This window comes from Hemitrygon akajei, chromosome 2 (assembly GCF_048418815.1).
Source record: "Hemitrygon akajei chromosome 2, sHemAka1.3, whole genome shotgun sequence".
NCBI lineage: Eukaryota > Metazoa > Chordata > Chondrichthyes > Myliobatiformes > Dasyatidae > Hemitrygon > Hemitrygon akajei.
In genome coordinates, this window is record NC_133125.1 from 83564041 (window position 1) to 83588880 (window position 24840).

Consider the following 24840-nt stretch of genomic DNA (forward strand, 5'->3'; position numbering starts at 1 on the left):
GGGGGGGGGTGCAGAATCTTCCTCCCAGGATAGAAATGTCAAATATGAGAGGGCATAGCTTTGAGGTGATGGGGGAAAGTTTAAAGGGGATTTCTGGGGCAAAATTATACAGAGAATGCTTGTACATGGAATGGACTGCCAGGGGTGTATTTTTCTCCCCTATTTTTCTCACGTTAAAGTTTGCACTATTTGATGTACAATAACAAATTGAAAGGTTAATTTTGTGCTGTTTTTCCCTTTGTGTGGTGTGATCTGTGTCTTTGTGTGTTTTGTCTCTGTATATATATTTGAGGCCTCCGTTGGTTAGGATCAACTATGGATGCTGTGTCCTAACTGTCCAGTTATCCAAGCCTGGGCAGTACAATATGGAGAGTAAGCTGTTGCCCATGTAGCAAGCTCCTCCTCTCCACATATCTGATGAAACCCGTACAGACCGATAATTTGGAACTGTAGCATCGAAGGAGTTGCCAGTCAGCATTGAACTCGATGTAGGTTTGCCTTAGGGATTCTGGCTCAAGATTTTTCTCTCACGGTTTACTCTTGAAGCCTTCCCTGTGAGTGGGTATAGCCACAAGGCAGCAGAGGGTTGAGATCAGATTTTTCCTTCTCCCAGATGAGCTGCCTACCTTGGATGATGAGCCCCACCTGCCGAAAGGACCAGTTTTAAGGAGCCAGTAAACTGCCTTTGCTCCTTCTCCTGTCAGTAGAAGTGGTTCCAGCGGGCTTACTAGCTAAGCCGCACGTGAAGGCCAGGAGCTGGACTTGGTTGTCAGAACTATTTGAGATGCAAGCCATTGGGAGTATTTAATAGGCAGTGGGAGCTTGTCCTCATTACCATGTGTGAGTGGGAGTGAGTGAGTATGTGTGTGTGTGTGAGACAGAGAGATGGGTTAAGTGTAGTAAGGGATTAAGTTAGAATATAGAACATGGAACATTACTGCACAGTAGAGGTGCTTCACCCAACAATGTTGTGCTAACCTTTTAACCAATTCTAAAGATCAATCTGATCCTTCCAGTTTACATAACCCTCCTTTTCTCCATCATCTATCTGCCTATTTAAGAAATTCCTAAATACACCTCATATATCTGCCTCTACTATCACTCGTGGCAGAACATTCCACATACCCTCCACTCTCTATGTAAAGAACTTTAATATACCCCCCTATATTTTGATATCCCCTATACTTTCCTCCAATCACCTTAAAATTATGGCCCCTCACCAGTATTAGCCATATCCACCGTCAAAGCATCTCTCATCCTCCTTCACTCCAAAGAGAAAATTCCTAGCTCACTCAACCTATCTTCGTTTGACACATCTTCTAGTCCAAGCAGCATCTTGGTAAATCTCCTCTGCACCCTCTCTAAAGCTTTATTTAGTATTATGTTTGGCACAGACATTGTGGACTGAAGAGCCTCTTCCTGTGGTGCACTGTTTGTGTTTCATGTTGGTTCACCAACAGGCGATAGTGACCAGGGTAGGCAGATTGGTGGGATGAAAAGAAAATTGTGAAATAACATTCCTCCAGAAGAATGGTGAGGGTGTAGAGACTCACACACACCAAATACTGGAGAAACTCAGCAGGCCAGGCAGAATCTATGGAAAAAAAAGTACAGTCGACATTTTGGGCAAAACCCTTCAACAGTCCAGCATGTTGAGTGTGTTGCTCGGATTTCCAGCATCTGCAGATTTTCTCTTGTTAGTGAGGGTGTGGAGCTCCGTTCCTGGAAGGGTCATAAAGGCAGAAGACCTCTTTATATAGAAAATGTAACTACATGGTCACTTGCCGTGCCATACACTACAAGGTTGGATGTCAGGAGTCAGGGAAATGGGATTAATTTAAATTCAAAATTACTTACTGTTGTTTCCTGTGCACAAGTGTAAAGAGAACAAAATAATTGTTACTCTGGATCCAATGCAGCATGAAAAAAAACACATAAAGATAAAGAATAAATTATAATAATATAAAAAACATAATAAATATAAATGCATAAGATAGTTTATATGCATTATTGATTGTATGCCCATTAAGTGATGCTGGGATGTAATAGCTCATATTCACAGTCACACTATGATATAGAAATGGATATTCAGTTCATTGAGCTTACTGCTTTCAATGCAAATCAATCAGTTCCATTCTCTGACTTATTTCCCAGTTTCTTTCAATTCTCCTCCACTGCCACTCTCCTCTGCCGGACAGAACTGGTCATCACCCTCAATAATATTTCCTTTGGTTCCACCTACTTTCTCCAGACTCGACTGGTAACCAAGGGAACCTGCATGGGCCTGAGCTATGCCTGCTTTTTGTTGTCTATGTAAATATTGTCCATATTCCAAGCCTTCCCCAGTAATGCTCTCCAACTTTTCCTTCGCTACATTGGTGCAGCTTCCTGCTCCCATGCTGAACTCATCAATTTCATCAACTTTGCCTCTAATTTCCACCCTGCCCTTAAATTCACTGGTTCATTTCTGACACTTCTATCTTGATCTCTCTGTCTCCATCTCTGCAGACAAAATGTTTGCCAACATCTTCTAAAAGCCTACCGATTCCCATGATTACCTTGATTATACCTCCTCCCACCCTGTCTCCTGTAAAAATACTATTCCCTTTTCTCAGTTCCTTCGTCTCCACCACACCTGTTCTCCAGGATGCGACTTTCCTTTCCAGGACATCAGAGAGGTCCTCCTTTTTCAAGGAAAAGGGTTTAACTTCCTCCATAATTGTTGCTGCCCTCACCCGCATCTCTTCCATTTCCCATACATCTGCGCTCACCCCATCATCCCGCTGCCTCAATGGTGATAGAGTTCATCTTGTCCTTACCTATCAGCCCATGAGTCTCTGCATCCAACACATCATCCTCCTCAACCTCCACCATCTCCAAGGGGAGCCTATCTTCTAAACCCCTCACCCCTCCACTTTCCACAGGGATCAATCCCTCTGTGATTCCCTTGTCCATGCATCGCTGCCAGCACTTATCCCTGCAAACAGCCAATGTGCTACACCTACCCATTCACCTTCTCCCTCACCTTAATTCAGGGCCGCAAACAATCGTTCCAGGTGAGGCAACACTTGACCTGCAAATCTACAGGGTTTCTCTATTGTGTCTGAGGCTCCCGATGTGGCCTCTTCTACATTAGTGAGACCTGTCATAAATTGGGGGACCGCTTCAGCGAGCACTTCCGCTACATCTGTCAAAAGCAGAAATCCTCACTGGCCAAGCATTTTAATTCCAATTCCCATTCTGGTTCTGACATGTCAGTCCATGGCCTCCTCTTATGCCAAGATGAGGCTACAATCAGGGTGGAGGAGCAACACCTCGTATTCTGCCTTGGTAGATGGTATAGATATTGATTTCTTCTTCTGGTAAAAATGTTCCCCTCCCCACCTCTTCTATTCCCCGATCTGACCACTTACCTCTTTTGAACTACTTATTACTTCCCCTTGGGTCCACTCCTCCTTCCCTTTCTCTTATAATCCACTCTCCTCTCCAGCATTTTATCTTTCCTACCTATCTGGCTGTACCTTTCAACTTCTAACTATCCTCCTTTCCTTCTTCCTACTGTTTTCTTCTGTCATCTTCCCCCTTCATTTCCAGTACAGAAGGAAGGTCTGGGCCTAAACATAAACTGTTTATTAATTTCCACAGATGACCTGCTGAGTTCTTTCTGCACTTTATGCATATTGCTTTCTATTTCCCAGTAACCTATTCTTTCTCACCTCCCTATCTGATTCCCACTACTGCCCAACTACTTCTGGGCAATTTTAGGATTATGGATTAATCTGCTCTCCAGCATATCTTTGTGAACTGGGAGGAAAGTGATCCAACTGGGTGAAAACTATGAAAGTCACAAGGATAATGTGTAACCTCCACAGAGATCAGAATGAAAAGGGTGAAATAGCTGCCCTACTTGGAATATGACTGAGTGAGCGAGCTCTTTCCTTTGTCCAGCATGGATATTATAGGCCAAATGGCCTCCTTCCATCCTTTAGTTCTATAATGATCATCTAAGTAGCTGATCTCTCTCCAACTGAAGCTATATTACACTTCACATCATGATGAATAGCAAAGATTTGATGATAAGCATATTGGAATTAGTGGCCTGGAAATTTAACATTGGCATATGTAACTGACAGAAGTTGAACATATTCCAACCTATCATTATCCTACTTAATGATTTCTTCTAAAACATCAGTGAAGGACAATTATGTGAAAACATTATCCATTTGCCCACTAATATATCTATAAGTAATTTATACTCTGCATTTTATTGGTTCACCATGGATGTGATATGATAAATGTTTTCACCCCAGTTAATATTAATAATTTGAAATGCATGGCATTTAGTAAAGGAAATGTCAGAGGGAATGAAACAGTGCTGGGTATATTATTCCCTGTTTAATAATGTTGGAAATAATATAAAAAGGTCATGATACCCAGTAAAATACATTTGTTGGATTTTAAGCTATGTTTGCCAATGGAAGAAAATATATTCACACAGAACTACCATTAAGTACATGACTGCAACATGTTTTTTTCTTACTCTCTGCTGTACAAAAATTGGCTAAAATTGAAGATTATTTTTGTGTTAAATGGTGATGAGCTCATCAGAGTTACCACCAAGAAAAAATCATGAATTTACACTCAGTGGCCATTTTATTTGGTACTAGAATAGAATCTGGTGTGGTCTTCTGATGTCGCCCATCGGTTTCAAGGTTCGTCGTATTGTGCATTCAGAGATGCTCTCCTGCACACAACTATTATAATATGTGGTTACTTGAGTTATTGCCCTCTTCCTGTCGGCTTGAACCGGTCTGGCCATTCTCCTGACTCCTCTCATTTACAAGGCATTTTCACCCACAGAACTGCTGCTAACTCAATGTTTTTTTTTGTTTCTTGCACCACTCTCTGTAAACTTTAGAGCAGGGGTTCCCAACCTTTTTTATGCCATGGACAAGTAACATTAAACAAGAGATCTGTTGACCCCAGGTTGGGAACCCCTTTTCTAGACACTATTGTGCCTGAAAATTCCAGGAGGTCAGTGTTTCTGAAATACTCAAATCACCTTCTCAAGCACAAAGAAAATCATTACATGGTCGAAGTCACTTCCTATTTTAATGTTTGGTCTGAACAACAACTGAACCTCTTGACCATGTCTGCATGCTTTCAAGCATTGAGTTCCTGCCACATGTTTGGCTGATTAGATATTTCCAGTAACGAGCAGGTATGCCTAATAAAGTGTCACGATGTCTTCTCGAGAACAACTACCAAAATGTCCTTGACTGCAACATATATTTTCTTTCACTTTGCTGTACAGAAATTGGCTGAAATAGGAGATTATTTTAAAGTGTTAGAATATGAAGCGTTCATCAAAGATACCACTTAGAGTACTTCTTGAATTTCATTCTGTGAGTAAGATGGATTAATGTATAGTGAGGACATCGTGGTTGTTCAGGAAGTGAAGGATGTGTGAGAGCTAGCATTAATTTAACTGATGCAGGGTGTCAGCTACACTTATCTCATCTGAGATATTCTCAGACTGTCACACAGATCTGCCATCCATTTAAGTGCAACTTTTGTACACAAGTGTTTGGTCAAGGAGGAGGTATAATAGAGCTAAATGATATGTTCAAGTGGTCATTTAGAACCATTGCTAAATGACCTGTGTCCGTTATCTACATTTTATCACATACTCACATTTCATCGCATGATCAATTAGGTGAGTCATGAAAGCAAGTCAAGATTCAAGATTGTTTATTGTCATTCTTCAGAAGATGAACATAAAGGAGAACAAAATGATTAGAAACATAGAAACAGAGAAAACATACAGCACAATACAGGCCCTTCGGCCCACAATGCTGTGCCGAACATGTACTTACTTTCCAAATTACCTTAAGTTACCCATAGCCCTCTATTTTTCTAAGCTCCATGTTCCTATCCAGGAGTCTCTTAAAAGACCCTATCAAATCCGCCTCCACCACCGTCGCCAGCAGCCCATTCCACATACTCACTTCTCTCTTTGTAAAATACTTACCCCTGACATCTCCTCTGTACCTACTTCCAGACACCTTAAAATTGTGTCCTCTCATGCTAGCCATTTCAGCCCTGGGAAAAAGCTTCTGACTATCCACACGATCAATGCCTTTCATCATCTTATACACCTCTATCAGGTCACCTCTCATCCTTCATTGCTCCAAGGAGAAAAGGCCAAGTTCTTCAATCTATTCTCATAAGGTATGCTCCGGAGTAAAGGCAACATCCTTATAAATCTTCTCTGCACCTTTTCTATAGTTTCCACATCCTTCCTGTAGTGCGGTGACCAGACTGAGCACAGTACTCCAAGTGGGGTCTTTCCAGGGTCCTATATAGCTGTAACATTACCACTCAGCTCTTAAACTCAATCCCAAGGTTGATGAAGGCCAATGCACCATTTGCCTTCTTAACCACAGAGTCAACCTGCGTAGCAACTTTGAGTGTCCTTGGACTCGGTCCCCAAGATCCCTCTGATCCATCACATTGCCAAGAGTCTTACCACTAATGCTATATTCTTGTCATCATATTTGACCTACCAAAATAAACCATCTCACACTTATCTGGGTTGAACTCCATCTGCCACTTCTCAGCTCAGTTTTGCATCCTATCAATTTCCTGCTGTAACCTCTGACAGCCCTCCACACTATCCACAACAGCCCAACCTTTGTGTCATCAGCAAACTTACTAATCCATCCCTCCACTTCCTCATACAGGCCATTTATAAAAATCAATAAGAGAAGGGGTCCCAGAACAGATCCCTGAGGCACACCACTGGTCACCAGCATCCATGCAGAATATGACCCATCTACAACCACTCTCTGCCTTCTGTAGGCAAACCATTTCTGGATCCACAAAGCAAGGTTCCCTTGGATCCCATACCTCCTTACTTTCTCAATAAGCCTTGCATGGGGTACCTTGTCAAATGCCTTGCTGAAATCCATATACACTACATCTACTGCTCTACCTTCATCAATCTGTTTAGTCACATCCTCAAAAACTTCAATCAGGCTTTTAAGGCACGACCTGCCTTTGATAAAGCCATGCTAACTATTCCTAATCATAGTATGCCTCTCCAATTGTTCATAAATCCTGCCTCTCAGGATCTTTTCCATCAACTTACCAACCACTGAAGTAAGACTCACTTGTCTATAATTTCCTGGGCTATCTCTACTCCCTTCTTGAATAAGGAACAACATCTGCAACCCTCCAATCCTCTGGAACCTCTCCCACCCCCACTGATGATGCAAAGATCATCGCCAAAGGCTCAGCAATCTCCTCCCTCGCCTCCCACAGTAGCCTGGGCTATAACTCATTCAGTCCCGGTGACCTATCCAACTTGATGCTTTCCAGAAGTTCCAGTACATCTTATTTCTTAACATCTATATGCTCAAGCTTTTCAATCTGCTGTAAGTCACCCCTACTGTCACCGAGATCCTTTTCCATAGTGAATACTGAAGCAAAGTATTCATTAAGTACCTCTGCTCTCTCCTCCGGTTCCATACACACTTTCCCACCATCAGATTTGATAGGTTCTATTCTCTCACATCTTGTCTTCTTGCTCTTCACATACTTGCAGAATGCCTTGGGGTTTTCCTTAATCCTGCTCACCAAGGCCTTCTCATAAACCCCTTCTGGCTCTCCTAATTTCATTCTTAAGCTTCTTCCTGCTAGCCTTATAATTTTCTAGATCTCTATCATTACCTAGTTTTTTTAACCTTTTGTAAGCTTTTCTTTTCTTCTTGACTAGATTTTCAACAGCCTTTATACACCATTTTCCCGTACCCTACCATCCTTTCCTGTCTCATTGTAACGTACCTATGTAGAATGCTACACAAATATCCCCTGAACATTTGCCACATTTCTGCCATACATTTCCCTGAGAACATCTGTTCCCAATTTATGCTCCCAAGTTCTTGCCTGATAGCTTCATATTTCCCCTTACTCCAATGAAACACTTTCCTAACTTGTTTGTTCCTATCCCTCTTCAAAGCTATGGTAAAGGAGACAGAATTATGATCACTATCTCCAAAATGCTCTCCCACTGAGAGACCTGACATCTGACCAGGTTCAGTTCCCAATACCAGATCAAGTACAGCCTCTCCTCTTGTAGGCTTCTCTACATATTGTGTCAAGAAACCTTCCTGAACACACCTAACAAACTCCACCCCATCTGAACCCCTCACTCTAGGGAGATGCCAATCAATATTTGAGAAATTAAAATATCCCACCACGTCAACCCTGTTATTATTACTCCTTTCCAGAATCTGTCTCCCTACCTGCTCCTCGATGTCCCTGTTACTATTGGTTGGTCTATAGAAAACACTCAGTAGAGTTATTGACCACTTCCTGTTCCTAACTTCCACCCACAGAGACTCTGTAGTCAATCCTCCATGACTTCCTCCTTTTCTGCAGCCGTGACACTATCTCTGATCAACAATGCCATGCCCCCACCTCTTTTGCCTCCGTCCCTGTCCATATAACCATATAACTGTATAAAAATTACAGCACGGAAACAGTCTATCTCGGCACTTCTCATCCATGCCGAACGCTTACTCTCACCTAGTCCTAACGACTTGCACTCACCCTCCATTCCTTTCCTGTCCATATACTTATCCAATTTTACTTTAAATGACAATATTAAACCTGCCTCTACCACTTCTACTGGAAGCTCATTCCACACAGCTACCACTCTCTGAGTAAAGAAATTCCCCCTCGTGTTACCCCTAAACTTTTGCCCCCTAACTCTCAACTCATGTCCTCTTGTTTGAATCTCCCCTACTCTCAATGGAAAAAGCCTATCCATGTCAACTCTATCTATCCCCCTCATAATTTTAAATTCCTCTATCAAGTCCCCCCTTAACCTTCTACGCTCCAAACAATAAAGACCTAACTTGTTCAACCTTTCTCTGTAACTTAGGTGCTGAAACCCAGGTAACGTTCTGGTAAATCTTCTCTATTTTGTTGACATCTTTCCTATAATTTGGTGACCAGAACTGTACACAATATTCCAAATTTTGCTTTACCAATGCCTTGTACAATTTTAACATTACATCCCAACTCCTATACTCAATGCTCTGATTTATAAAGGCCAGCATACCAAAAGCTTTCTTCATCACCCTATCCACATGAGATTCCACCTTCAGGGAACTATGTACCATTATTCCTAGATCATTCTGTTCTACAGCATTCTTCAATGCCCTACCATTTACCATGTATGTCTTATTTGGATTATTCCTACCAAAATGTAGCACCTCACACTTATCAGCATTAAACTCCATCTGCCAACTTTCATCCCACTCTTCTAACTGGCCTAAATCTCTCTGCAAGCTTTGAAAAGCTACTTCATTATCCAGAATGCCACCTATCTTAGGTATCATCTGCATACTTACTAATCCAATTTACCACCCCATCATCTACCCCATCATCCTGTCCTTTCTGAAACATCTAATGCCTGGCGCTCTAAGTAGCCATTCCTGCCCCTGTGCCGTCAAGTCTCTGTAATAGCCCAACATTATAGCTCCGTATTGATCCATGCTCTAAGCTCATCCAGTTTGCTCATGATACTCTTTGCATTAAAATAGACACATCTCAAACCATCCCTTCTCTATCAACTGCCTATCCTCCCTCTCACACTGTCTACAAGCTTTCTCGATTTGTGAGCCAACCACCCCTTCACTCGTCTCTTCAGTTTGGTTTCCACCCCCAGCAATTCTAGTTTAAACTGTCCCCCGATAGCTTTAGCAAAACTCCCTGCCAGGATATTGGTCCCTCTCAGATTCAAATGCAGTCATGCCCCCCCCAAAAGAGGTCCCAATGATCCAGAAATCTGAATTCCTGCCCCCTGCTCCAATTCCTCAGCCACGCATTTATCCTCCACCTCACTCTATTGCTGTACTCAATATCATGTGGCACAGGCAGTAATCCCGAGATTACTACCTTTGAAGTCCTGCTTCTCAACTTCCTTCCTCACTCCCTGTAGTCTGTTTCCAGGACCTCCTCCCTTTCCCTACCTCTGTCATTGCTACCAATATATACCATGACCTCTGGCGGTTCACCTTCACACTTCAGAATATCGTGGACACAATCAGAAACATCCTGAATTGTTAAAAGAGATTTGATGCAGCATATATAAAAATGTAATATGCATAAAGAACACAATTAACAATACAGAAAAAAATACAAATAAATATAAAACAATCCTATAGAGCACAATGTACAAATATCTGAGTGTGGCTGTACATACATAAGATTAGCTTACAGTATAAGCATAAAGATACATGTACATATGATTGTATGTACATAAATTGACACTGGTGGTTAACGGGTAGAGGTGTTAATCAGCCCGATGGTTTGGGGGAAGTAGTGGTTTTTGTGTGTAGTGGTCCTGATGTGCAGCTTCTTCCCTAATGGAAGTTGGACAAACAGTCCATGAGCAGGATGGGTAGCATTCTTCATGACATTACTGGCCTTTCTCCTGCTCCTTTCTTGTGTCTATGTCATTGATGTCAGATAGGCTGGTGTTGGCAATGCATTGGGCAGATTTAACTACCCATTGTAGAGCCCTCCTGTCCACCGCAGTGCAGTTTCCGTATCACACAGCCCCTGGCAGTTCACAGTTTTCTTCAACAGTTTATAATTGATCTGCTGCTGTATTATTTCTCTGTTTTATCATACTGGCCATTTATGCTCATTTTGGATGAGACTAGTATTGAACTTTGGACAGTTCTCATTTCCAGTCTTGCATCTCATGAGGATAAGATTTGCATCTTCTCAAGTCAAGTTGCAGCCCAAAATATTGACTGTTTATTTACCTCCACAGAAGCTGTCTGACCTCCAGCATTTTGTGTGTGTTGACATCATTGTTCAAACCATCTTAAACTGGTTCCATAATAGAAAGGCAGGATTCCTCATTATATCAGAACTGATGGCCGGAAATGTGACAGTCGAGTCCACTAGAGAGAAAAGAAACTGCAGATGCTAATATCTGGAAGAACTCACTCGGTTGAGCAACATATGTCGGAGGAAAGGAATTGTCGACATCTTTGGTTTGACATTTCCAGTTTAAATCCTGCTTCAGTGCCAGTATTTGAAGTACTTGCAACTTCCTGGGTGATAAAAGACCCCTCCTATCTCTTTTAATTCTCTTTTATCTTACTTTGTCTATACTCTCTGGGTTTATTTACATCTGGTCTGTGGAAATCTCCCAGCAAAACAGAAAAGTGTGAAGAGATTCATCTTGGGTCGAACGTGAAGGCAGAATGCAGTGTGAATGGCAGTATTCTGAACAGTGTGGAGGAATGGAGTGATCTTGGGGTCAACATTCATAGATCCTGCAAAGTTGCAGTTGATAGGATGAATCAGAAGGCACATGGTTTGTTGGTTCTGACTAATTATGGGATTGAGTTCAAAAGCTGTGAATTCATTTTGCAGCTCTATAAAACAATGATTAGACCACACTTGGTGTGTTCAGTTCTGGTGACCTCATTGCAGGAAGGATGTGGAAGCTTTTGAGAGGATACAGAGGAGATTTATCAGGATATTCCCTGGGTTATAGAGCTGGTCTTCTGAGGATAGACTGAGCGATCTATGGCTTTCCTGTTTGGAGTGAAAGAGGATGAGCGGAGTCTTGATAAAGGTCTGAATGATAGCAAGAGGCATAGGTAGAGTGGACAGCCAGGGAATTTTTCCCAGGGTGGAAATGGGGGCATAATTTTAAGAGTTTAACCGGTTTTGGGGAAATTATAGGGATGGATGTCAGAGGTAGACTTTTTACACAGAGGATGGTGGATGTGTGGGACGTGTTGCCAGGAATGGTGGTAGAGGCAGAGACATTAGAGTCATTGAAGAGACTGTTAGGCACATGAATGAAAAACCAGAGGTCTTTGGGGGAGAGAGGGGTTAGATTGACCTTGGTATAGATTAAAGGGTCACATAACATCATAGGCTGAAGGTCCTATATACTGCTCTATTTTCTATGTTAATCTACCATTTCTAAACCTCTCATAACATGTTCCTGTTATTCACTATTTTGTGTGGTTCCTGGTGAATCTCTTTGGCATCTTCTCCAGGACTGTCACAGTATGGTGATCAAGACTGCACTCAGCAACTGAGAACACCTTGCACCTTTCGCCCAAAACTGTAAATAGGTGCTCTTTAGTGTTTAATCACCTACTAATGAGAATGTTTACCTTAACTAAACCTTGTTTACCTTGCGCACCTCTATCAAGTCATCTCTTAACATTTCCTCCCTCCCACAACTGTGTTTCCCCGACTAAATTTGTCCGGCAAGTTTCTTGTTGCATCTGTCATGCTCCATTATCTCATTGTTCCAAAGGGTTACAAAACAGTTCTCAGAAACAGAGTCTGCTGTAACCTGAGGAGGACCTGTATGCAATCTTGAATTTGAAACCACAAGACCATAAGACATAGGAGCAGGATTAGGCCATTTGTTCCATTGAATCTGCTCTGCCATTCCTTCTTGGCTGATCTACTATCCTTCTCAACCCCATTAACATGTCTTCTCCCCCATACCCTTTGATACCTTTACTAATAAAAAAAAACATCAATCTCGGCTTAAAAATACCCAATGACTTGGCATCCACAACCATCAGTGGCAATGAATTTTACAGATTCACCCTACTCTGGCTAAAGAAGTTTTTCCTAATCTCTGTTCGAAAGGGAATTCTTCTAAGGCTCTGGTCCTAAACTTCCCCACTATAGGAAACATTGTATTTGCTTCCACTGAAGTCATAAAAGAATGGACAAATTTTCACATTACTTAAATCAACTGAAACATGTTCCTCTTGGCCATGCCACCTCTAGACATGGAAAATGGATCTATGTCCTTCATTGTCACTGTCATTAATTTCTCAAACTTCCATTCAGCAATATTAGAGCATAGAACATAGAACATTACAACACAATACAGACCCTTCAGCTCATGATGCTGTGCCAACATTTTAACTTACTTTAAGATCAATCTAATCTTTTATTCTCACATCACTTTCCATTTTTCAACCATCGGGGTGGCTATCTAAGAGTCTCAAATGTCCCTAATGTATCTGCTTCTACCAAAGTTCAAAGTAAATTTGTTATCAAAGTACATGTATGTCACTATATATAATCCGAGATTAATTTTCTTGCCGGCAATCACAGTAATTACAAGAAACACAATAGAATTAATGAAGAGCCCACCCAACAGGACAGACAACAACCAATGTGCAAAAGACAACAAACTGTGCAAGTGCAAAAAGAAAGAAAAAATAATAAATAGGAAGATAGATAGATAGATAAATAAACAAACAAGCAAGCAATAGATATCAGGAACATAATATGAAGAGTCCTTGAAGACGATCCATAGGTTATGGAAACAGTTTATTGATGAGGCCAGTGAAGTTGAGTGAAGTTCTCAAGAGCCTGATGGTTGAAGAGCAATTACTGTTTCTGAACCTGGTGGTGCTATATCACACCTAGCACTGCATTCCATGCACCCACCACTCTGTGTAAAAAAAATCTTACCTATGACATTCCCCCAATCACCTTAAAATTATACCCCCTCGTATTAGCCATTTCCACCGTGGGATAGAGTCTCTGTCTGTTTACTTGACCTATGCGTCTTGTGGGAGTATCTTCACCAGAAGAAATTAAGATGCTCAAGAAGGTGGTTTACTACTAATCTCTCAGGGGCAACTAGGTCTGCCAATAAATGTTGGGTTTGCGGGTGAAACCCACATCCTGAAAATTGAATATGTGCAAAATAATGCATGTTATGTTGAGTTAAAAAATGATCATTGAAACACCAGCTATACATAGATAAACCAATTATATGGAGAAATTTTCTTAAGTCAATTGAATTTCAGGAATGAAATTCAGCATATTAGTGTAACAATATTGCAGGCTTAGTGTATGCAATGGAGGATAAATTTTTATGACTTTATCCTGAAAGTTTAAACAGATAAAATGCTTGCCAAACAATGTTTCATAAAGGCAAGCCTCATTACCTACAAATGTAGATTCTTAATGGAACTTGTTTAATTTCAGGCAGAGATAGAATTGGGTCTCATGAGTTTCCAATGGTCATGGGTGACATATTGTTAATGATGGAGGACCATTACAGATGATGTGTGGCCACCAGACATTACACCGTGCTTTGACGAAACAGTTTTTAAAAAGCATCAGTTGAGTGTGTTTGTGCTCAAAACGCAGTGTTTTTTGTCTGTGATAATTGGTGAGAAATAAGCAGTAAGACAATTCAGAATTGTTTTGCTCACTGCAGTTTCATGCACTCGGGCTTGGAGATGCAGCAATGTCCGAGAATGAAAATAAAGCAATTTCAGTACTTCAATAATTTAGGAGATACTAATAATTTGAATGTATCTACAATCATCTTGGAAGTTATAATGAAAATGAAGATTTGGAGGAAGCAATCTATGATAGTATTGTATGAAGGCAGTCCATTATTTGCACTAAGTGTCTGCGCTCATTTTGTTCCTTGAGTACACTGGATGAATTCCTCCATCGATAACTATTCAGAACAAATGCACAGTTTTATAGTAGCCTTCTGTTTGCTTTGTATTTTATTTGCATAATTTGTAACTCAGTTTTTCTTTTTTTATACCTTTTTAACTATTTCCATGAAACTTCAGCTTACTGGGGCAGCTGCTTAGTTGGGCTAAATGTACTGGTTGCAATCTGCCCCAATTGACTGGAACATTTTTGCTTACAAAGCTACAGTAAACTGGGAATTAAGCTAACTTGGATGCTTGTTTCATTTTGATTTTGATACAAAGCCAGTCTACTGTTACTGAGCATAATGCCAGTCTACTCGCAAATCAAAGGACATTCTTTGAGTAGCTATAGTTAAGATAGGGACAATATTAATCCTCTTCCCATCCAGGTCTAGTGAGACAAGTGCATGTTAAATTCTAAAACTGGTTTCAACCTGCTATCATTGCATTTACTTTTATTTTCCCTTGGGTGATTTGTGGAACGTGTTCAAGAGGCTAGAAACTAGTTAAAGTTCAAAGTAAATTTATTATCAATGTATATGTCACCATATGCTACCCTGAAACTCTTCTCTTTAAACATATTCAGCGACACTGTTTCCACAGTCAGCCTAGAGTTTTGTGCTATAGTCCCATATTGATCCAATAGCCTACTGATCCAAGTGAGGATACCAACACCTACAGCTTGCCGACTGTAGGATCGGTACAATCCTCGCTGGTTTGATTTGACACAAAATGACACATTTCATTGTATGTTTGATGTACATACAACAAATAAATTTAATCTATCTAAGACCGTTGTTTCACAGCACCAGAGACTTGGATTACAAGGTAAAGTTGGGCACTGTCTGTGTGGAGTTTATGTGTCTTCCATGTGACTCATGAATGTTCTCTGGATTCTCCAGTTTCCAGCCATATCCCAAAGGTTCATCAACTACTACAAATCCCCTAGTGTGTCGGTGAATGGTAGAATTTTGGGCCACTGAAGAGAATGAGGAGATTTAGTATGATACCAAAGACAGTTGCACAAATTTCTGTAGATGTACTGTGGAGAGCATTCTAACTGGTTACATCACCATCTGCAATGGAGGAGCCATTGCATAGAATTAGAAAAATCTGCACAAAATTGTAAACTCAGCCAGCTTCATCATGGCAACTAGCCTCTCCTGCATCATGAACACCTTCAAAAGTCGATGTCTCAAAAAGACTATATCCATCATTTAGGACACCCATTACCCAGGATATGCCCACTTCTCATGCTACCATAAGACCTCAACACCTCAGGAGCGGCTTCTTCCCCACTGTCATCAGATTTCTGAACGGACAATGAACCCGTGAACACTACCTCACTATTTTTCCTCTCTTTTTCCACTACTTATTTAAAATAAATTAAATTTATTGAAAAATAATCATTTTTTATTATGTATTACAACGTACTGCTGCTGCAAAACATACTTCATAACATGAGCCAGTTATACTAAAGCCAATTCTGATTCTGTCACATGTTAATTCCAATCACTTTTAGCCTGTACAAGGTCTTCGATAATTGACAACATATCCTTTTCAGGTTGTAATATTGGCAGTACATGGTGGGAACTTCCAGTGGAGTAGGAGTCTCCTGGCAGAGTAAGAGCCACTGAACAATGCAGAAATATCATGCTCTCTCCCAATACGTCATTGTAAAATGTGCACTGCTAATAAAGTACTAATTTATCATACTGACACACTGCATCAACAGTTCTCCAATTTTCTGGCACTACTTCCATTATGATATTTGGAGTCTTCACCTTTCCTTTCCTTTCGACAATCTGTGATATTATTAATTTGGCTTAGTGGCTTATCTACTTTTAAAGATGCTAGACCCCATTTTATCATGTTATTCCCATCTGATATTTCACAACCTTTCTTTTCAATTACAGCTTTAAACACCAGCTTACTCTTTTGTGAAGGTAGCTAAAAGATAAGCATTAAATAATTAATCTACGTGACTTTTTTAGCCGCATGTAGGTTGCTTTTCCAGTCCCTCGTTGGCTCGAAATTCTAATTAGTTATTGTAGCGGTGTGCTATACACAGCACTGAAATAATGACACGCAGTCGGTGAGTTGCAGTTGCAAAAGCGATTTACTCAAACTTCGCGGCCTCATTTTAAAGCCTTCCTGTTCCTGCCCTCCCCAGGCGGGAATGCTGTAGGGGGCACATATTCACAGTCCCGTCCTGCACGCGGGCTTTTCCCCTTGCTGGAGAAGCCCTTTTTGGGACCGGCCTCAACGCCGGCACGTGCCATTTTGTGAGCCGGTTCGAGTGTGCTGGGAAGTGGGTCACCACATTATCACTTTACTCTATTTGTCACTTATTTTGCCTACTGTCCTTTCGTTTTCTGAATTTCCCTTTTAATTACAACATTTCATTTTGTTCTGCTCTTTTTTTGAGTTGACTTTTTTTTGTTTTACTTCATCCTCCAAGTTTTCACCTTTGGGTGTGCTGTTTCTAATTTATTTTATTTGGAGAATCAGGGCAAAATAGGCCTTTTGATCCACACTACCCAGCAACCCCTGATTTTCTCTAGCCTAATCACAGGACAATTTACAATGACCAGTTAATCTGCTAACCAGTTCATCTTTGGAATGTGACAGGGAACCAGAGAAACCAGCACATTCCATGGGGAGGGTGTATAGACTCCTTAGTAATGATGTCAGAATTGTACTCCAAACTGCAATGCCTTGAGCTGTGATAGCGTCTGCTAACAACTACACTACTATGGTGCTGATGTGAGATGAGCCAGGAATTTCCTTATCAGGATGGTGGGTGGAAATGTTGTTAGGTGGGCATCATCTTCTATTATTCAGGCGTGTTGTCAGTGTATATGGTATGTGTGGACCCCAGCTTCTCACTCGAGAACAATTAAAATCAGGAGAAGAAAATGTGGGTCTTCAGGCTCCTGTGCCTCCTCCTTGATGAAGTAACATGAAGAGAGCATGGTCCTGATGGTGATGGTCTTTAATGGTGGATGCCACCTTCTTGAAGTATGCCCTCTTGAAGATGTCCTCAACGACGAGACAGAGATGTGCCTATGATGGTGACCCTTGTGTACATTGAGCAGTGATGGACTAAGCATTTCCATTAAGGTAAGCGGAGATGTTTCATTTCTTCAAGGAGATGCTTCAATAGGAACAGTCGGCCCTCCGTATCCATGGGTTCTGCATCCGCAGATTCAACCAACCACGGATTGAAAATATTCAGAAAAAAAATTCCAGGAAGTTCCAAAGAGCAAAATTTGAATTTGCTGCGTGCCAAGCACGACGCTGAATCCACGCGAATGAAGTGATGTGTAGGCATACCCTGCTGTAGCCTCCCGCCATTTCACAGATCCTAGTCTCTCTCCAGCACTTGTTGTTTGAGCTTTGTTCACCTCGCGTCTCGTTTGTTCACTTCTTGTGTTGTGAGCGAGAGGAGGGAGTTTAAGGCTAGTAAGGGATGGCTGGCTAGATATGTAAAGGCTACAGCCTCAAGAACGTAAAGATCACAAGAGAATCGGCATCAGCTGATGCCGAGGCAGCATCAGCGTTCCCAGAAGAGCTACGATGATTGCGTCTGTACTGAACATGTACAGACATTTTTCTTGTCATTATTCCCTAAACAATACAGTAAAACAGCTATTTACATAGTATTTGCATTGTATTAAGAATTATAAGTAATCTAGAGATGATTTAAAGTATACAGGAGGTTGTGCGTAGGTTATATGCAAATATCACACCATTTTGTATAAGGGACTTGAACATCCATGGATTTTGGTATCCGCATGGGGTCCTGGAACCAATCCTCCGTGGATACCGAGGGACAACTGTATGCTTAATGTCAGAGAAATGTATACAATATACATCCTGAGATTCTTTTCCTTCGCAAACATCCATAAAAACAGAAGAGTGCCCCAAAGAATGAATGACAGTTAAATGTTAGAACTCCAAAGCACCCCAGCTTTCTCCTCCCACACACAAGCAGCAGCAAAGTGGACCCCCCCCACCCCACCAAAGCGTGCAGCAAGCATCAATAAAGACACAGGCTTGCAGTACCCCAATCACTACTCATTCACCCAGTAATTCGACACACCACAGGCTCTCTCTCTCCCTAATAAGGGAAAAAGAGGTATCCCCGTTTCGCAGCGAGAGGGGAGACATAACAAACAACTCGTTGATTTATGGTGTTAAAAGTCTGTTGCGTCACTTTTTCTGAGTTCTGTGCCCAAAGATCACGGGTCTCTGGGCACACAGCCAGCAGCCAACTCATGCTTACGATCTTCCGTGTACTCCCACAACACAACAGTTTCCTGCAGCAGCACTGACATCGAATCCACCCGCCTCCAGAGCCTTGAAAATCCGCTACCCTGAAGGCGCACTAATCTTCCAGGCCACATCCTTGGCATATCGAAAAGTGGTCAGTCATGAGACCCTGAGAGCTGGTCCCATTCCCACAAAGAACCAAAGACAGCACGTTACTCCAGGTCAGCGTCTTCAAAAGAACCATAAAAAGGAAAGAAAAGAGATATTAAAAGATAGAAATAGAGCCGTTTCTGAAGATGCAAGCAAAGGAGTCACCATTAGGCACCATCGTCCTCCTAAGCTCTGACCTCTGTCAAAAGCTGAGCACATCCTTGAATGCTTTTGTCTGTCCACACAATAGTCTCTTACCATTTTGAAGCTTGGAATAGATTATCTACTACTTGAATCTGGTATTGGGGAATTTCACCTATCCAGTGCTACTAAATGAAAATAACAACAAACATTTCATTCAATGATTTTACTCTCTTGCTAATTATCCTTGCTAATCCCAATGTTGAACTCTGGTTTCTTACCCACTGACACAAATACATCCTTTCATCCTTTCTTCTAGGTTCCAGACAACTAACATCACGACTCATCTTCAACTACTTCATCAAACCCTTCACATTTGAGCTCACAGTCACTGCAGTGATCTTCTCCTGTCATCAAGGTCTTTGCAGAAGTACATCCAGAGCATTGTCCTCAAGAAAAATCAAAGAATGGATTTCTTATCTCAAACACTAAAAACAAAATAGGTGTCGGGTTGGTTATCCAATTCCAGTATTTTCTACTTTAGTAACAAGTTTGCAAATTTATTATATAGTCTTTTCTCTAATCTTCACCTGCAATCTTTGAAGATTTCCTCCAATCTTGCTTCTTGTGCATATCCAGTTTTAATTGCCCCAGGCAATGACAGCCTTACAATGAGTGGTCTGGATCCGCACATTCTGAATTACTCACAAATGTTTCCTCTTATTTTCTGCTTCTGTTTACGGCAGGCAGGAGTTTTTGTGATTGGTAGAGTGCGATTAATAGTACAGCAATTGAACTGGAGACAAGACCATCCACAACCAATCCAAACTTAAATTCAAGTAAATAAACAAATTTGCAATTAGAAACAGATGTAACATTAGAAATAGTGACCTTGAAACTACTCAGTTGTTGAGGTTCATTAATGTCATTAAAGGATATTTGTTGACTTTCCCTTAGCTGGTCCAACTATAGTTGACATTACTAATGTTAGACCATAACACATAGGAGCATTTGGCCCATTGAGTCTGCTCCACCATTTCAAAGATTTATTATCCCTTTCAACTCTATTCCCCTGCCTTCTCCCTGTAATCTATTGTATCCTAACTAATCAAGAACCTATCAAACTCCACTTTAAATATACCCAATGATGGCTTCCACAGCTGTCTGTAGCAATGAATTGCACAGATACATTGCCCTCTGATTGAAGAAAGGGATGTCCTTCTATTCCGATGCCATTTGCTCTGGTCTTCGACTTTCCCACTATTGGACACATCATTTCCACGTCCACTCTGTCTAGGACTTTCAATATTCATTAGGCTTCAAGGAGATAACCCCCCTACCCCTATTCTTCTAAATTCAGGAGAGTATAGGCCCAGAGCCATTCAGCCCTTTAATTCCAGGATCATTCTCATAAAACTGCTCTGGATACCCTCCAATGCCACCTTAAATATGAGGCCACACGTGTTTTCTCCAAGTTCTCCATCCTCATTCTACATCTCAGAAATCTGTGGTCTCTTAGGATGCAATCGCTGTAAATTGCCCTTTGTTTGTTGGTGAATAGGGGAGCCTGTGGGGAGCTGAATGCAATGCGGGGAGATCAAAATACTACTAGTACAGGATTGGTGTAAAAGTTGGTGCTGGATTCCGGTCAAGGTGGCACTAGTGTACAACATTCCAGACATCTTCCAGATTGCTCATGAAAATATCTTTACTTCTTTTATGTCTGTTGTTCACCTTCAACCGTCTGCGACTGTTGGAGCCTGCGATTTACAGTTTGAAGATCATTTGAGTGACCCAGCGCTTTGCTGTCTCAGAGGAGAGTCCGGGAAGTGAGAGCATACTTGGACAGCCTTAATATGATGAAACTTCAAGGCGGGGAGCGAGCCGATGTGCAACAACATTTCGCTGGTTAAAACATCCATTATCACCGATTAGTGTTGAGGAAGATTGAGATATCGAGGCAAATTCGGAAGGCAAGTGAGAGTTCAGCGCTGACTGCCTTTTGATTGCTGCTGGAGAAGGAGACTGTGTGGCTCATTGTGGCAACCTCAAGAGGAGATTTCTAAAGAAAACTTCTGGAAGTATAAAAAATATATAGGAAATTAACTCTCCAATAAATAGTGTATGTTTTAGGAAAATTGATAAAACGAGTAGGGAAGATAGAATTGGCAATATTTTTATAGAATGATCTACAGTTTTCATCTATGGTCTGGAGTACATTGCTGGGAAGAGTAGTGGCAGTCGATTTGAAAGTAATTTTCAAAAGGGAATTGAGCAGTTATATATAAGGAATTAATTTAATGCTTCAAGGAGCCATCAAAAGAACAATCTCTCTCTGTACTGTGCGATTTTGTTCTCTTGAGCGTCTCCAAGAATTTGGAGGAGGAAGATGAATGGCCAAGTGCATTCTGAAACTGATATATCTGAATGAAACTTCTGTTGAATGTCAAACCCTTTATGGAAAGTGCAGTTGTACTCTGTTTCATGTAGCCCTCAAATCGTTAATAATGAAGCATCACTCAGGAGATTTATTTGTGCATGGACTTGGAAGTTTGCAGTGCATTTATCTATGGTATACAACCGATTCATTTGTTTACAGATATGGAGGTGGCATGCACTTAATCCAAAGTACCAGGTGTACTGTGAATGCCACTGTTTGAAACACCTATGACATGCAAATGTTAGAACTTAACATGCAACTGTAAGTAGCACTGTCCATTATTCCAGCAATATCCAATGTCACCACTGGATTCATTCTTCAGAGTCCTGGGAATTCTGAAAGTGCAAGTTTTGGGACCGTTTCTGTGACCAGAGAAAAACCTGAGTCCATGTATGTCCACTGAAGTTTTCAAATATGAAGGCATTGCTGGCATTAATTATCTATCCTAATCTGTCCTTCAACTGAAGAGGGAAGTCAGAGTGATCCATGGCTGGCTCTCCCCATCCTTACTGTCCTTGCTTTTAATTGGAATATACTTTTGTTGAGCACTGTGAAAAAATCTCTTTGAAAATCTTCCACTGTTCCTCAACTCTCGCCAGTGATTCTTTCCCTTTACTATTCCTATTCTCTACCCAGGTGGATTCAAGGTTCTGCTCCTTAGATCTTATATTGTCTCTCACTATTGTCCTGATCTCATCCTTAATTAAAAGCAGTAACCCACCTCCCTTATCTTCCTGCCTACCTTCCGTATTACCTGATATCCTTGGATATTTAGTTCCTAATCCTCTCCACCCTGCAACCACATCTCTGTAATGACCACTAAGTCAGACCCCTTTGTACTGATTTGTGCCACGCTCACTGACCTTATTTTGAATACTACAGGCATTCAGATAAGTTGCCCTTACATTCATTGTGCCTTTAAAATCTGGTAATCTTTGTCTCTTTTGCACTTGACTTTTCTGCACTCCATCTTACTTTTCTCTTTTTTTAAACTTTTGCTTTAATTTACCTTTATCCACACTTATCTCTTTTACTTTATCCAAACTTCTCCAAACTGTTCAACCCCCCCCCCCCCCCGTTTTTAGTTTAAAGCCCTATCAACAGCCCTAGTCATGCGATTCGCCAGGATCCAGACCGTCATGCTACAGCTCCCTCCTTCCCCAATACTGGTGCCAGTTTCCCACGAATTCAAGCCCACTTCTCCTACACCAATCCTTGAGCCTTACATTCAGCTCTGATCTTCTTGACCCTGTGCCAATCTGCACCTTTTTGGTTCTGCTTTTTAACTTATTCCCTAGATGCTTAAGTTCCCTCAGCAGAACCTCTTTCCTTGTCTACCTATGTCGTTGGTACCCAAATAGACCATGACAACTGGATCTCTCCTCTCCCACTGTAAATTCCCCTGTAGGCCAGATAAGAAGTTCCAACCCAGGCACCAGGCAGGCTACACAGCCTTCAGGACACTCTATCCCCATAATAGAGAACTCTGTCTGTTCCCCTAACTGTACCATCCCCAATTACCACTACATTTCTCTTCACTGTCCCCTCTTGAATGGCTCCCTGAACCACAGTTCCTACAGCCCCCACTCTCATTCACACATGTTCCCTTTCTGTTTCTTTTTTTTTTAAAGCAGGAAAGTGGGATTTGGGGGCTGATGATCGTACTGCCTTTCTTTGCTTTTTCTTTCTTGCTTTCATGGCTAGCTAGGGAATTGTAGAATTTCAGTGTTGTATACTTTGTTAATAAATGAACCTTTGACCCTTTGAACTTGGTTAGATGGAACTATCGATCAAGGTTCTTTGAGAGGCAGCTAAAGAACTAAAATAGAAACACAGACAAAATGCTGCAGGAACTCAGCAGGGAAGGCAGCATCTATGGAAGGGAATAAAGGGTCAGCATTTTGGGCTGAGACCAGTCTCAGCCTAAACACCAATTCTTTATTACATTCCATAGGTGCTCCCTGACCTGCTGAGTTCTTCCAGCATTTTGTGTGTGTTTTGCTGGATTCCCAACAACTGCTGAATCTCTTGTGTAACTGAAGTTCAGGGATATGAGAAAAAGCAATGGATTGAGACTGACTGGAGGATGGAAGTAAGGATGAATGACACCCTTCTGTGTCATTATGATTTGATATTCCTCCACAGTCCACACCTTTACTGAAAGATTTCACAAAGAGTCATCAGTGAATCACTGCACTGCTTTTCAGCTCCCTTAATGTCAGGAAGTGTCCTTCATGCACTTTGTGATGAACAAGAAAACCAGAAATATAACATCATGTTAAGAGGACTCCTGCCACTATAAAGCAAGCAACTCAGCAAAAACGAGAAGGAAAATGTCAGCTTGCACCTTGCCTTGATGGATGAATTATCTTAAGACTTCCTTCCCCCATCACTACAACCTCCACACACCATCAATAGCCATGCACCTCTAGGCAGAAGCAGAGCAGAGAGAGAAAATAAATACAGGCTATAAAAGAAATAAATACCTGGAAAAATATTCTTCAGCCTTCGAGCAAAACAACCCTAATTGAGGAGATTGTGCGAGACATATCGGAAGCTAATCAGGAAGGATATTATAGAAATTATGTGCAGGCAGACGGGATAAGGTGCCATTAGCTTAATTAGTTTGGCACAAATTTGTGGGTTAAAAGGCATGTTCCTGTGCTGTACTGTCCTACACACAGTGGCATTATTAGGTAAACCCTGTTCCAAGTAAAGTGGCCACTGCGTGTACGTTCAGAATTGAGCCCATTGAGTCTACTCCACCATTCTATCACGGCTGATTTATTATTTTCTCAACTTCATTCTCCTGCTTTTTCCCTGTAACCTTTGACATCCTGACTAAGCAAGAGTCTATCGATCTCCACTTTAAATATACCCAATGACTTGGCCTTCACAGCTGTCCGTGGCAATGATAATAAAGGATCATTTATTATCGAAGTACACAACACTGAAATTCTACAATTTTCTGAGCAGATATACTACTCTCTGGCAAAATACTTTCCTCTTCATCTCTGTTCTACATGAAGGACCCTCTATTCTGAGGCAATGCCCTCTGGTCTTAGACTCCCCCACAGTAGGAAACATTCTCTCCACATCCACTATATCCAAGCCTTTCAGTGTTTGATAGGTTTCAGAGAGATTCCCCATCATTCTTCTAAATTCCAGAGACTACAGGCCCAGAACCAATGAATACTTGTCATACGTTAACCATTTCATTTACAGAATAATTCTCATTAACCTCTTCTGAGCCTTCTCAGAAGAGATAAAGGGTCCAAAACTGTTCACAATACACCA

The 24840-nt window shown here is 41.3% G+C and overlaps 1 protein-coding gene across 3 annotated transcripts in view; it reads left to right on the plus strand.

Annotated features, from left to right (window-relative positions):
• The window catches only part of LOC140714304 (contactin-associated protein-like 5), a 1942527-nt gene that overhangs the window by 747785 nt on the left and 1169902 nt on the right, over positions 1-24840 (plus strand). The window lies entirely within an intron of this gene.